Genomic DNA, 12,366 nt, shown 5'->3' with positions numbered 1-12,366 from the left:
TTTTCACACAGCTAGCAGATAATAGGGCACAATCCTCCCCAGCATGCCTATACTGAGAGGCAGTATAGCCTAGTAGAGTGGTCTTCAGGCTAGGTAATAGTATCCCTGGAGATATGTAAAGACTTTTCTAAGGATACACAGGCATATTCTCATATGAAATATTTCCTAAAGTTTATCTCCCTGAGAACTATTGCAATCAAAGTGTTTTGCTGTAGTATTCTGCATTGTACCAGAATGAAAAGCCTCTGGGATACCAGTGAAAGGGATAATTGAAATATTGATATTGAGGTTGAAAAAAATGAATAACACCTTCTTTTATAAATGAGGTAGTTTCCAACTTGTTTTGAACAATATTGAAGGAGGATCTAATCTGTCCAATGATAGATTTGTTTAAGCAGCTTTATGGAGATATAATTCACATGTCATACAATTTGGTAGTTTTTCATATATTCACAGAGTTGTGCAGCCATCACCACTATCAATTTTAGAACATTTTCAGTATCCCCCAAATAAACCCCATACTCATTGGCACTCACGCCCACTCCTTCCCATCCCCCAAACCTACCATCCCTAGGCAACCACTAATCTGCTGTCTTTATAGATTTGCCTATTTTGGACATTTCAGATAAATGGAATCATACATTATGTGGTCTTTCATGACTGGCTTCTTTTAGTATAATGTTTTCAAGATGTATCCATGTTGTATCAATCCTTTATTCCTTTTTATGACCAAATAATATTCCATTCTATGAATATACCACATTTTATTTATCCACTCATCAGTTGATCCAATAATAGGTTATGAAAAATATTGTCTACAAAACACCTGTATCAGGAATGAAAAATGAGATATTCCTACAGATCTTATGTTTGTAAGATATTGCTACAGATCTTACATTAGAAAGATAAAAAAGTATATTATAAATAACTCCAAAGTTACTGAAACAACTTCCTTAAAAAAAAAAATTTGCCAGAACGGACACAGAAAGTAAATAGGACTAACCAGACTTTCTATTTATTAAAGAAATTGAATTTGTGATAAAAAAGAAACCTTCTTACCAAAAAAAAAAAAAAAAAAAATCTTGAGGGCCAGGTTAGTGAATCATTTTAAACAACTGAGGAAGAAATACACCTTTCTTCTCCAAACACTTCTGGAAAGTAGAAAAAGAGGGAACACTTTCCAACTCATTTTATGAGTTTAGCATAACCTTGATGCCAAAATGTAAGGACATTAAAAGAAAGGAAAATTACATGCTAGTCTCTATCATAAAAACCCTGAAGAAAATTAGCTAATTGAATCCAGTGAAATATAAAAAGAATAAGACCTCTTCATAAAAGGAGTTTCTTCCAGGAATGCAAGATTCATTTAACATTTGAAAATTAGTGTTTTCCATTTAATAAATGGGGAAAAACTGTGGGACAGTCTCCACAGATACAAAACATTTTTTGATAAAATTTAATAGTCATTTGTAGTAAGAACTCTTAGCTTATTAAGAATAAGAGATAAAAGCCAGGCGCGGTGGCTCACGCCTGTAATCCTGGCACTTTGGGAGGCTGAGGAGGGCAGATCACTTGAGGTCGGGAGTTCGAGACCAGCCTGACCAACATGGAGAAACCCTGTCTCTACTAAAAAAATATAAAATTAGCCGGGCGTGGTGGCGCATGCCTCTAATCCCAGCTACTCGAGAGGCTGAGGCAGGAGAATCACTTGAACCTGGGAGGCGGAGGTTGCGGTGAGCCAAGATCGAGCCATTGTACTCCAGCCTGGGCAAGAAGAGTGAAACTCCATCTCAAAAAAAAAAAAAAAAAAAAAAAAAAAAAGAGATAAAACAGCAACTCAAAATACTGTTAAAAGAAAAAAAAAAAAAAGGATAGGAGAGAATGCCCTTAATGTGCACCACCACGCCCAGCTAATTTTTAAAACTTTTTATAGAGATGGGGTCTCTCCATGTTGCCCAGGCTGGTCTTGAACTCCTGGGCTCAAGTGATCCTCCCACCTCGGCCTCCCAAAGTGCTGGGATTACAGGCATTAGCCACCGTGCCTGGTCATGTACTATATTGCTTTGAAGGTCTTAGCCAGAGCAATAAAATAGATGATAGATAGATAGATAGATAGATAGATAGATAGATAGATAGATAGATAATAGATAGATAGATAGATAGATAGATAGATAGATAGATAGATAGATAATAGATAGATAGATAGTATGAAGATTGGAATGGAAGAAATAAAGCCTTCATGATTAGCAGGTGACATGATTATGTATGTAGAAAATTTTAAAGAATAAGCAAATAACCTGTTAGGATAAATAGATGAATTTAATAAGATTGCTGAACACTCAGTCAATATAAAGAAAATCAACTTTATGTCTATATTCCAACAACAAACTAATAGAAAATGTTTTAATTATATCATTTACAGAAGGATCAAAACTATCAAAAATCTAGGAATAAATCTAATGAAATATATGCAAAACCTCTCCACTGAAAACTACAAAATATTATTCAGATGAAGAAAAGTAAAATAAATGGAAAGGCATACCATGTTAATAAACTAAGAATATTCAGTATTGGAAAGATGTCATTTATCCCTAAATTTATCTGTAGTTTCCATGCAATCCAATCAAAGTGACTGTAGGTTTTTATTTGGATATGTTTATGAAGAAATTGAGAAACTGTTTCTAAAGTTTATATAGACATGCAAAGGACCAAGAATAGCTAGGACAATCTTAAAAGAAGAACAAAATTAAAAGATTTACATTATCGGATATCAAGACTTACAGTAAAACTGCAATCACTTAGTATAATATTGTTGCAAGGAGGACAAATAGACCAATGGAATAGAAAGACGTTCAGGGGAAAAAAACCGACACATATTTAGTCACTTATGACAAATACGAAATTTCTTTGCAATGAAGAAAGAGTTGCCTTTGCAATAAATGGAGAGTCAATCAGATTTCAATAATGAAAAAATTGATTACATTGATTCCTACCTTAAATATACACAAAAATCAATTCCAAATGGATTTTATATATAAATGTGAATATAGAATTTTAGTATATGTGCTGCCGAGGCGAGCACTAAATGTGAATATAGAAAAGCTCCCTTTTTGGAGTAGGCAAAGATTACTAAAACAAAATACAAGCACTAAGAATAATAAAGAAAAAGGTAGTTAAATTGAATGTTAAAATTAGGAACTTCTATTCATAAAAGACACCATCAAGAGAGTGAAAAAGCAAGCCACAGAGTGGTACAGCATATTTACAATACCTAGAGTTGATAAAGGATTTGAATCTAGAATTCAATAGTAGTTAGCTGTTGCTACGTAACAAATTACCCCCAAAACAGTGATCTCATAATCTTGGTGGGTCAGGAATCTCGGTACAACTTAGCTGGGTGCTTCTGGCACAAGATCTCTCATGAGGTTGTAGTTAAGCTGACAGCTATAGGGCAGTGGGTTCATCTGAAGACCTGAACATAGGTTATATATCTGTGGAAAGCTGACTTAACATTTTTGATGAGAAACTCTAGGCAGAATTCTAAAGATTCTTATCTCCTGGTTATTAATTAAAGCTCTAAGCTAGGCATAACTATGAGTGGATTTTGCAGATATAATTAAAGTCCCGGTTGACTGTAAAACTATCCAAGTGAGCATAACTCAATCGGGGAGCCCTTTAAAAGCAGATAATTTTTCACCTATAATTCCAGTGCTTTGGGAGGCCAAGGCAGGAGGATTGCTTGAGGCCAGAAGTTCGAGACCAGCATGGGCAAAATAGTGAGACCCTGTCTCTATTAAAAAAAAAATTAAATGATTTAACATATGTAACAGATCAGACATTGTCATTATTAAACTTCAAATTGGAGCCTACAATATTCTTTCATCATTCAGAGGAGGTTTAACTTCTTTGGGGTTTTGGAAAATGCCCTCACAGTGTTCCACCAGCCCAGAGGCTGGGGTAAGGAGTGCCTCCAACCTTCTAGATTGGGGGCCAGGGCACACTGCTTTTGACTTATGTTAAAGCCACTTGCCACATGTTGCTACTGGACACTTGATATGTGGCTAGTCCAAATTAAGATGTGCTGTTAAGTGGAAAAAAGTCACTGGATTTTAAAGACAGTATGAAAAGAAGAATGTATAATAATAGTTCAATCATTTTTTACATTGATTATAGGTTGAAATAATATTTTGGACATATCAGGTTAAATAAAAAACATGACTAAAATTAATTTCACCTGTCCCTTTTTGCAGTTTCTAATGTGGGTACTAGAAAATTTAAAATTACCTATGTGGCTCACATTATATTTCAACTGGACGGTGCTGCTTTAGACAGTCTTTCTCAATGCCAGCAGTCAGAGTGGTCCTTTAAAGATACAATTCAGATCATGTCACCACTCTGCTCAAAACCCTCCAGTAATATCGGATCTCACTCAAAAGTAGGTCAATATCCAGATCAAAGTCTACCAGTTCCTGTGTGATCAGCCTCCACCTCACCCCCTCTCTCTCAGGTTCAGTGTAAATCAAGTTCTAAATTTTGCAAAACCTGAAGTTTACATTATGGGAGAAAGGAAGGGGAGATGAACGTGGGTTCTTTCTAAGAAAAAGTACAAATTATGAATTTATTTATTTATTTAGAGATAGAGTCTGGCTCTGTCCCCCAGGCTGGAGTGCAGTGGCACGATCTTGGCTCACTGCAGCCTCTGCCTCGTAGGTTCAAGCGATTCTCCTGCCTCAGCCTCCAGAGTAGCTGGGATTACAGGCTGGGTAATTTTTGTATTTTTAGTGGAGATGAGGTTTCACCATGTTGGTCAGGCTGGTCTTGAACTCCTGACCTCAGGTGATCCGCCTGCGTCGGCCTCCGAAGGTGTTTGGATTACAGGCCTGAGTCACCGCGCCCGGCCAAATTATGAGTTTAGAATTAGGTACTGTGATGGTTAGTACTAGGTGTCCACTTGAATGGACTGAGGGATGCCTGGATGGCTGGGGAAGCATTGTTCCTGGATATGTCTGTGAGGGTGTTGCCAGAGAAGATTGACATTTGAGTCCCTGGACTGGGAGAGGAAGACCCACCCTCAATGTGGGTGGGCACCATCCAATCAACTGCCAGAGCAGCTGGAACAAATCTGGCAGAAAAGGGGAAGAAACAGCTTCCTGGGTCCTCTCCGGTGCTCTCTTTTCCTCTGCAGGATGCTTGCTTCCTGTCCTCCTGCCCGTGGACATCAGACTCCAGGTTCTTCGGCCTTTGGACTCTGGGACCTGCACCGGCAGCCTCCTGGAGGCTCTCGGGCTTCAGCCTGAGGGCTGCACTGTCGGCTTTCCTGGTTTTGAACCTTTCAAACTTGGACTGAGCCACGCTCCCGGCTTCTCTCTTTCTCCAGCTTGCAGACAGCCAGTCATGGGACTTCGCTTTATAATCCTGTGAGCCAATTCTCCCCGATAAACTCCTTTATATATACACACATATATCCTATTGGTTCTGTCCCTGTGGAGAACCTAATACAGGTTTTGGTATCAGGAGTGGTTCTAGAGGAACATAATTTTAAGCATAAATTTCCTTTGTTGGTTTTGGGGTTTCTGGAGTTGGATATCTAATCTGATTAGACCCAAATGCTAAAGACTCTATTTCTAATAGTATGAATAGCACTAATAGTCCTTGGCTTGAACTGTTTAGAAGTACGCAAAATAAATGCATTTGATATTCCTGATTCCCTGTTCCTAAGAGGCAAGGAGTTTAGTGACTCTATACATGATACCTTTGAACATTTGTGGAGAACCAAGGAATATAATGAAGTTGGTTGGTTGCTCCTAAGTTCACTGGGCAAAGTGATGAAGGAAAAGGATGAGCTGAGGGATTCTATTTCCTGGTTCAAGATACGCATACATAGCCAAAAAGTTTCTCAGTGTGCCCTGGGTAAGAGTCTTCTCTTCTGTGGACAAAGAGTTGAAATTGCTGAAAATCAGACACAAGCTCTTATGCAAGTGGCTGACCTGCAATGGAAGGTTCATGCTCAGCCTCACCAAGTGTCTACTGTCAAAGGGAGGGCTTTGATTGGGAAAGAATGGGACCCTGTAAGTTGGGATGGGAATACGGGGGATTCTGATGAAGCTGGGGACACCTGAACTCCTAAATTCTGATGAGCCTTTTTTTGCCAGAGGAAATGGCCTCCCCACCCCCAGTAGTGGCAACATGCTTTTACCCATGCACTCCAGTTCCAGCCTTTCCATCTTTGAGATTAACCCTGCATTGCCCGGGGAAACAGTGATGTCCTCCCTTGAGGCAGCTGCCAGGAAAGACAATGCTGGTTCTCCTCAGGACCCATCCCCAACACCTGTCTTTGCCTCTGGACTTTAACTGGACTCCAGTTCCTACAGGCCCCTAGGGGTGAGGTTCAGGGTATGACTCATGAGAAGGCAAGCTATGCTCCAAATACTAATCAGACTTTTGGGGGGCTACTGGATGCTGGCTCCAACTACTCAAGTTTTCTAATTTACAGGAGCAGAAATCCAGGGAACAGGTATGGGATGGATATTAAGAGTGTGAGATAATGCAGCCAATATCATACTGAATGGGCAAAAACTGGAAGCATTCCCTTTGAAAACTGGCACAAGACAGGGATGCCCTCTCTCACCACTCCTAGTCAACATAGTGTTGGAAGTTCTGACCATGGCACTCAGGCAGGAGTAAGCAATAAAGGGTATTCAATTAGGAAAAGAGGAAGTCAAATTGTCCCTGTTTGCAAGTGACATGATTGTATATTTAGAAAACCCAGCTGTCTCAGCCCAAAATCTCCTTAAGCTGATAAGCAACTTCAGCAAAGTCTCAGGATACAAAATCAATGTGCAAAAATCACAAGCGTTCCTATACACCAATAACAGACAAACAGAGAGCCAAATCATGAGCGAACACCCATTCACAATTGCTTCAAAGGAATGAAATACCTAGGAATAAAATACCTAGGAATCCAACTTATAAGGGATGGGAAGGACCTCTTCAAGGAGAACTACAAACCACTGCTCAATGAAATAAAAGAGGACACAGACAAATGGAAGAACATTCCATGCTCGTGGATAGGAAGAATCAATATCGTGAAAATGGCCATACTGCCCAAGGTAATTTATAGATTCAGTGCCATCCCCATCAAGCTACCCATGACTTTCTCCACAGAATTGGAAAAAACTACTTTAAAGTTCATATGGAACCAAAAAAGAGCCTACATTGCCAAGACAATCCTAAGCAAAAAGAACAAAGCTGGAGGCATCATGCCATCTGACTTCAAACTATACTGCAAGACTACAGTAACCAAAACAGCATGGTACTGGTACCAAAACAGAGATATAGACCAATGGAACAGAACAGCGCCCTCAGAAATAATACCACACATCTACAACTATCTGATCTTTGACACACCTGACAAAAACAAGAAATGGAGAAAGGATTCCCTATTTAATAAATGGTGCTGGGAAAACTGGCTAGCCATATGTAGAAAGCTGAAACTGGATCCCTTCCTTACACCTTATACAAAAATTAATTCAAGATGGGTTAAAGACTTAAATTTTAGACCTAAAACCATAAAAACCCTAGAAGAAAACCTAGGCAATACCATTCAGGATATAGGCATGGGCAAGGACTTCATGACTAAAACACGAAAAGCAATGGCAACAAAAGCCAAAATTGACAAATGGGATCTAATTAAACTAAAGAGCTTCTTCACAGCAGAAGAAACTACCATCAGAGTGAACAGGCAACCTACAGAATGGGAGAAAATTTTTGCAATCTACCCATCTGACAAAGGGCTAATATCCAGAATCTACAAAGAATTTAAACACATTTACAAAAAAAAATCAAACAACCCCATCGAAAAGTGGGTGAAGGACATGGACAGACATTTCTGAAAAGAAGACATTTATGCAGCCAACAGACACATGAAAAAATGCTCATCATCACTGGCCATCGGAGAAATGCGAATCAAAACCACAATGAGATACCATCTCACACCAGTTAGAATGGCGATCATTAAAAAGCCAGGAAACAACAGATGGTGGAGAGGATGTGGAGAAATAGGAATGCTTTTACACTGTTGGTGGGAGTGTAAATTACTTCAACCATTGTGGAAGACGCTGTGGCGATTCCTCAAGGATCTAGAACCAGAAATACCATTTCACCCAGCCATCCCATTACTGGGTATATACCCAAAGGATTATAAATCATTCTACTATAAAGACACATGCACACATGTGTTTATTGCGGCACTGTTCACAATAGCAAAGACTTGGAACCAACCCAAATGCCCATCAATGATAAACTGGATAAAGAAAATGTGGCACATATACACCATAGAACACTATATAGCCATAAAAAAGGATGAATTCATGTCCTTTGTAGAGACATGGATGAAGCTGGAAACCATCATTCTGAGCAAACTATCGCAAGGACAGAAAACCAAACACCATGTGTTCTCACTCATAGGTGGGAATTGAACAATGAGAACACTTGGACACAAGATGGGGAACATCACACACCGGGTCCTGTCATGGGATGAGGGGAGGGGGGAGGGATAGCATTAGGAGATATATCTAATGTAAATGATGAGTTAATGGGTGCAGCACACCAACATGACACATGTATACATATGTAACAAACCTGCATGTTATGCACATGTACCCTAGAACTTAAAGTACAAAAAAAAAAAAAAAGAGCGTGGGATAATGGAGGAAGGACCATAAAGTTGGATCAGGATGAACTCATTACTATGGGTCCACTAAACAGAGATTCTGCATTTAATAATTGCAGCTCAGGGAGTTAAAAAAGGGTTCTAATAGTTTATTTGCTTGGTTAGCTGAAACATGGCTCGAAAGATGGCCCACTGTGAGCGAGCTGGAAATGCCTGATCTCCCTTGGTTTAATGTAGAGGAAGGATCCAAAGGCTTAGGGAGATTGGAATGTTAGAGTGGATTTGGATTTGTCAGTGAGGACCTACTCATCCCAACTGGGAGGATCCAGAAGACACACCTTTCACCAGTTCCTTGTGAAATAGATTTGTGAAGGGAGCACCAGCATCCTTGAAGAGCTCTTTGATTGCTCTTCTCTGTATGTCAGATCTTACAGTGGGAGCCACAGCCACTCAATTGAAAAACTTAAATGCAATGGGAATAATTGGATCCCGAGGTGGCAGAGGCAAAGCGGTGGCACTCAACCATCAAAGGCAAGGTGGGCATAGTTAGTAATGGACAGCAGAGGCAAAACAGCAATCAGAATAGTCTGAAACCTGTAGAGCTCTAGCATTGGCTAATTTATCATGGTTTTCCTAGAAGTGAAATCAACAGGAAGCCTACTATATTCTTACTTGATCTGTATAAGCAGAAAACTTCCAGGTCAAGTGAACAAAAGTCCAATTTGAATTATAAAAACAGAGAATCATGGTCCTTCAATCAATTTCCAGACTTGAGCTAGTTTATAGACCCAGAACCCCTTGAATGAAAGGGAGGCCAGGTCCACTTGAGGAAGGACCCCACTATACTACTGAAAATTTATACTGTTAATCTTTCTCCTAACCTTCCTCAAGGAAACCTCTGGCCTTTTAGCAGGGTAACTGTGCTCTGAAGAAATAAATAATCAGACTTTTGGGGGGCTACTGGATACTGGTTCTGAACTGTCATTGATTCTAGGTGAGCCAAAATATCACTGTGGGGCTGGGCGTGGTGGCTCACACTTGTAATCCCAGTACTTTGGGAGGCCGAGGTAGGCGGATCACTTGAGTTCAGGAGATCAACACCTGCCTGACCAAAATGGTGAAACCCCATCTCTACTAAAAACACAAAAAATTAGCTGGGCCTAGTGGCATGCACCTGTAGTTCCAGCTACTTGGGAGGCTGAGGCAAGAGAATCACTTGAACCCGGGAGGTGGAGGTTGCAGTCAGCCGAGATTTTACCACTGCACTCCAGCCTGGGCGACAAACAAGATTCCATCTCAAAAAAAAAAAAAAAAAATCATTGTGGCCCTCCAATTAGACTAGGGGCTTATAGGTGTCAGATAATTAATGGAGTTTTATCTCAGGTCTGACTTATAGCAAGTCCAGTGAGTCCCTGAATCTATCCTATGGTCATTTCTCCAGTGCTAGAATGCGTAATTGGAATAGATATTCTTAGTAGCTGGCAGAATTCCCAAATTGGTTCCCTGGCCTGTGGGGTGAGGGCTATTACAGTGGGAAAGACCAAATGGAAGCCATTAAGAATGCCTCTACCTAGGAAAATAGTTAATTAAGGACTTGAAACATGCAGGGTAGTGATTCCCACCACATCCCCATTCAGGTCTCCTATTTGGCCTGTGCAGAAGATGTGGATCTTGGAGAATGACAGTGGATTATCATTAGCTTAACCAAGTGGCGACTCCATTTGCAGCTGTTATAGTAAATGTGGTTTCATTGCTTGAGCAAATTAATACATCCTCTGGTGCCTGGTATGCAACTATTGATCTGGCAAATGCCCTTTTCTCCATTGCTGCCCATAAGGCCCACCAGAAGCAATGTGCCTTCACTGTCTTACCTCAGGGGTATATTGACTTTCCAGCTGTATGTCATAATCTTGTTCACAGAGGCCTTGATTGCTTTTCCCTTCTACAAGATATCACACCAGTTCATTACATTGATGACATTATGCTGATTGGACCTAGTGAGTGAGAAGTAGCAACCACTCTGGCCTTATTTGGTGAGACATTTGCATATCGGGGGTGAGAAATAAATCTGACTAAAATTCAGAGGCCTTCTGCCTCAGTGAAATTTCTAGGAGTCCAGTGGTGTGGGGCCTGTTGAGATATTCCTTCTAAGGTGAAGGATAAATTGTTGCATCTGGCCTCTCCTACAACTATGAAAGAGGTGCAACACCTAGTGAGCTTATTTGGATTTTCGAGGCAACACATTCCTCATTTGGGTGTGTTACTCTGGCCCATTTATTGAGTGACACAAAAGGCTGCTAGTTTTGAGTGGAACTACTACCTAATGGTAGGCTGATTACATTGGACTACTTCCATCGTGGAAGGGGCAGCGGTTTATCCTTGGGACAGATAGTTATTTCTGATATGGATTTGACTTTCCTGCATGCAATTCTTCTACCAAGACTACCATCTGTGGGCTCACAGAATGCCGTATCCACTGCCATGGTATTGCACATAGCATTGCTTCTGACAAAGGAACTCACTTCCCAGCCAAAGAAGTACAGCAGTGGGCTCATGCTCATGGAATTCACTGGTCTTACCATATTCCCTATCATCCTGAAGCAGCTGGCTTGATAGAATGGTGGAATGGCCTTTTGAAGTTGCAATTACAATGCCAACTAGGTGACAATACTTTATAGGACTGAACTCTTCTCCAGAAGGCTGTATATGCTCTGAATCAGTGTCTAGTATACGGTACTGTTTCTCCCATAGCCGGGATTCACAGGTCCAGGAATCAAGGAGTGGAAGTGGAAGTAGCACCACTCACCATCACCCCTAGTGACCACTAGCAAAATGTTTGCTTCTTGTTCCAGTGACATTATGTTTCGCCGCCTAGAGTTCTTAGTTCCAGAGGGAGAAATGCTGCCACCAGGAGACACAATACAAAAGTAGCTTGAGGAGCTACTTTAGGCTCCTCAAGCTTCCGAGTCAACAGGTTAGGAAGTGAGTTACAGTGTTGCCTGGGGTGATTTACCCAGACTGTCAAGGTGAAATCAGACTACTACTCCACAATGGAGGAAAGGAAGAATGTCTGTAATTTAGGAGATCCCTCAGGGTGTCTCTTAGTATCACCCTGCCCTGTAATTAAGGTCAGTGGAAAACTACAGCAACTCAATCCAGGCAGGACTACAAATGGCCCAGACTTCAGAAATGAAGGTTTGGGTCACGCCACCAGGTAAAAAAACCACAACCAGCTGAGGTGCTTCCAAATAGCAAAGGGAATACAGAATGGGTAGTAGAAGAAGGTAGTTATGGTTAGGGACAAGCTGCCCCAGGGACCCCCCCTCCCCCCCGCCCTGCCCCGCAATGCAGCTGACCCTTACCCTGAATACTCTGCAGCTGCATTCCTGAACCCTTATCTAGGCACCACAGCAAGGTCACCAGACTTGCTGAGCAAACCCTGATTATAGCCCCCCGGGCGGCACTGGAGAGGTCAGGAGAAACCTAAGTTACACCCTCTTGTAAATTCCTATTTTCACAAGATAATATATTGTAAGCCGGTCACGAGATGATATGTGGTAAAGTTAACCGACAAACAATCCCAGAGTCTCTCTCCCCCATATAAACCCCTCATTTTGTAAGCTCAGGGCTGCCTCCTCTGACTGTGGTGGAACAGTCTGGCAGGTTAATAAACTTCCTTGCCTGACCTTGGGTCG

The sequence above is a fragment of the Hylobates moloch genome, unplaced genomic scaffold, assembly GCF_009828535.3.
Source record: "Hylobates moloch isolate HMO894 unplaced genomic scaffold, HMol_V3 SCAFFOLD_5, whole genome shotgun sequence".
Lineage (NCBI taxonomy): Eukaryota > Metazoa > Chordata > Mammalia > Primates > Hylobatidae > Hylobates > Hylobates moloch.
This window is presented reverse-complemented; position numbering follows the sequence as displayed.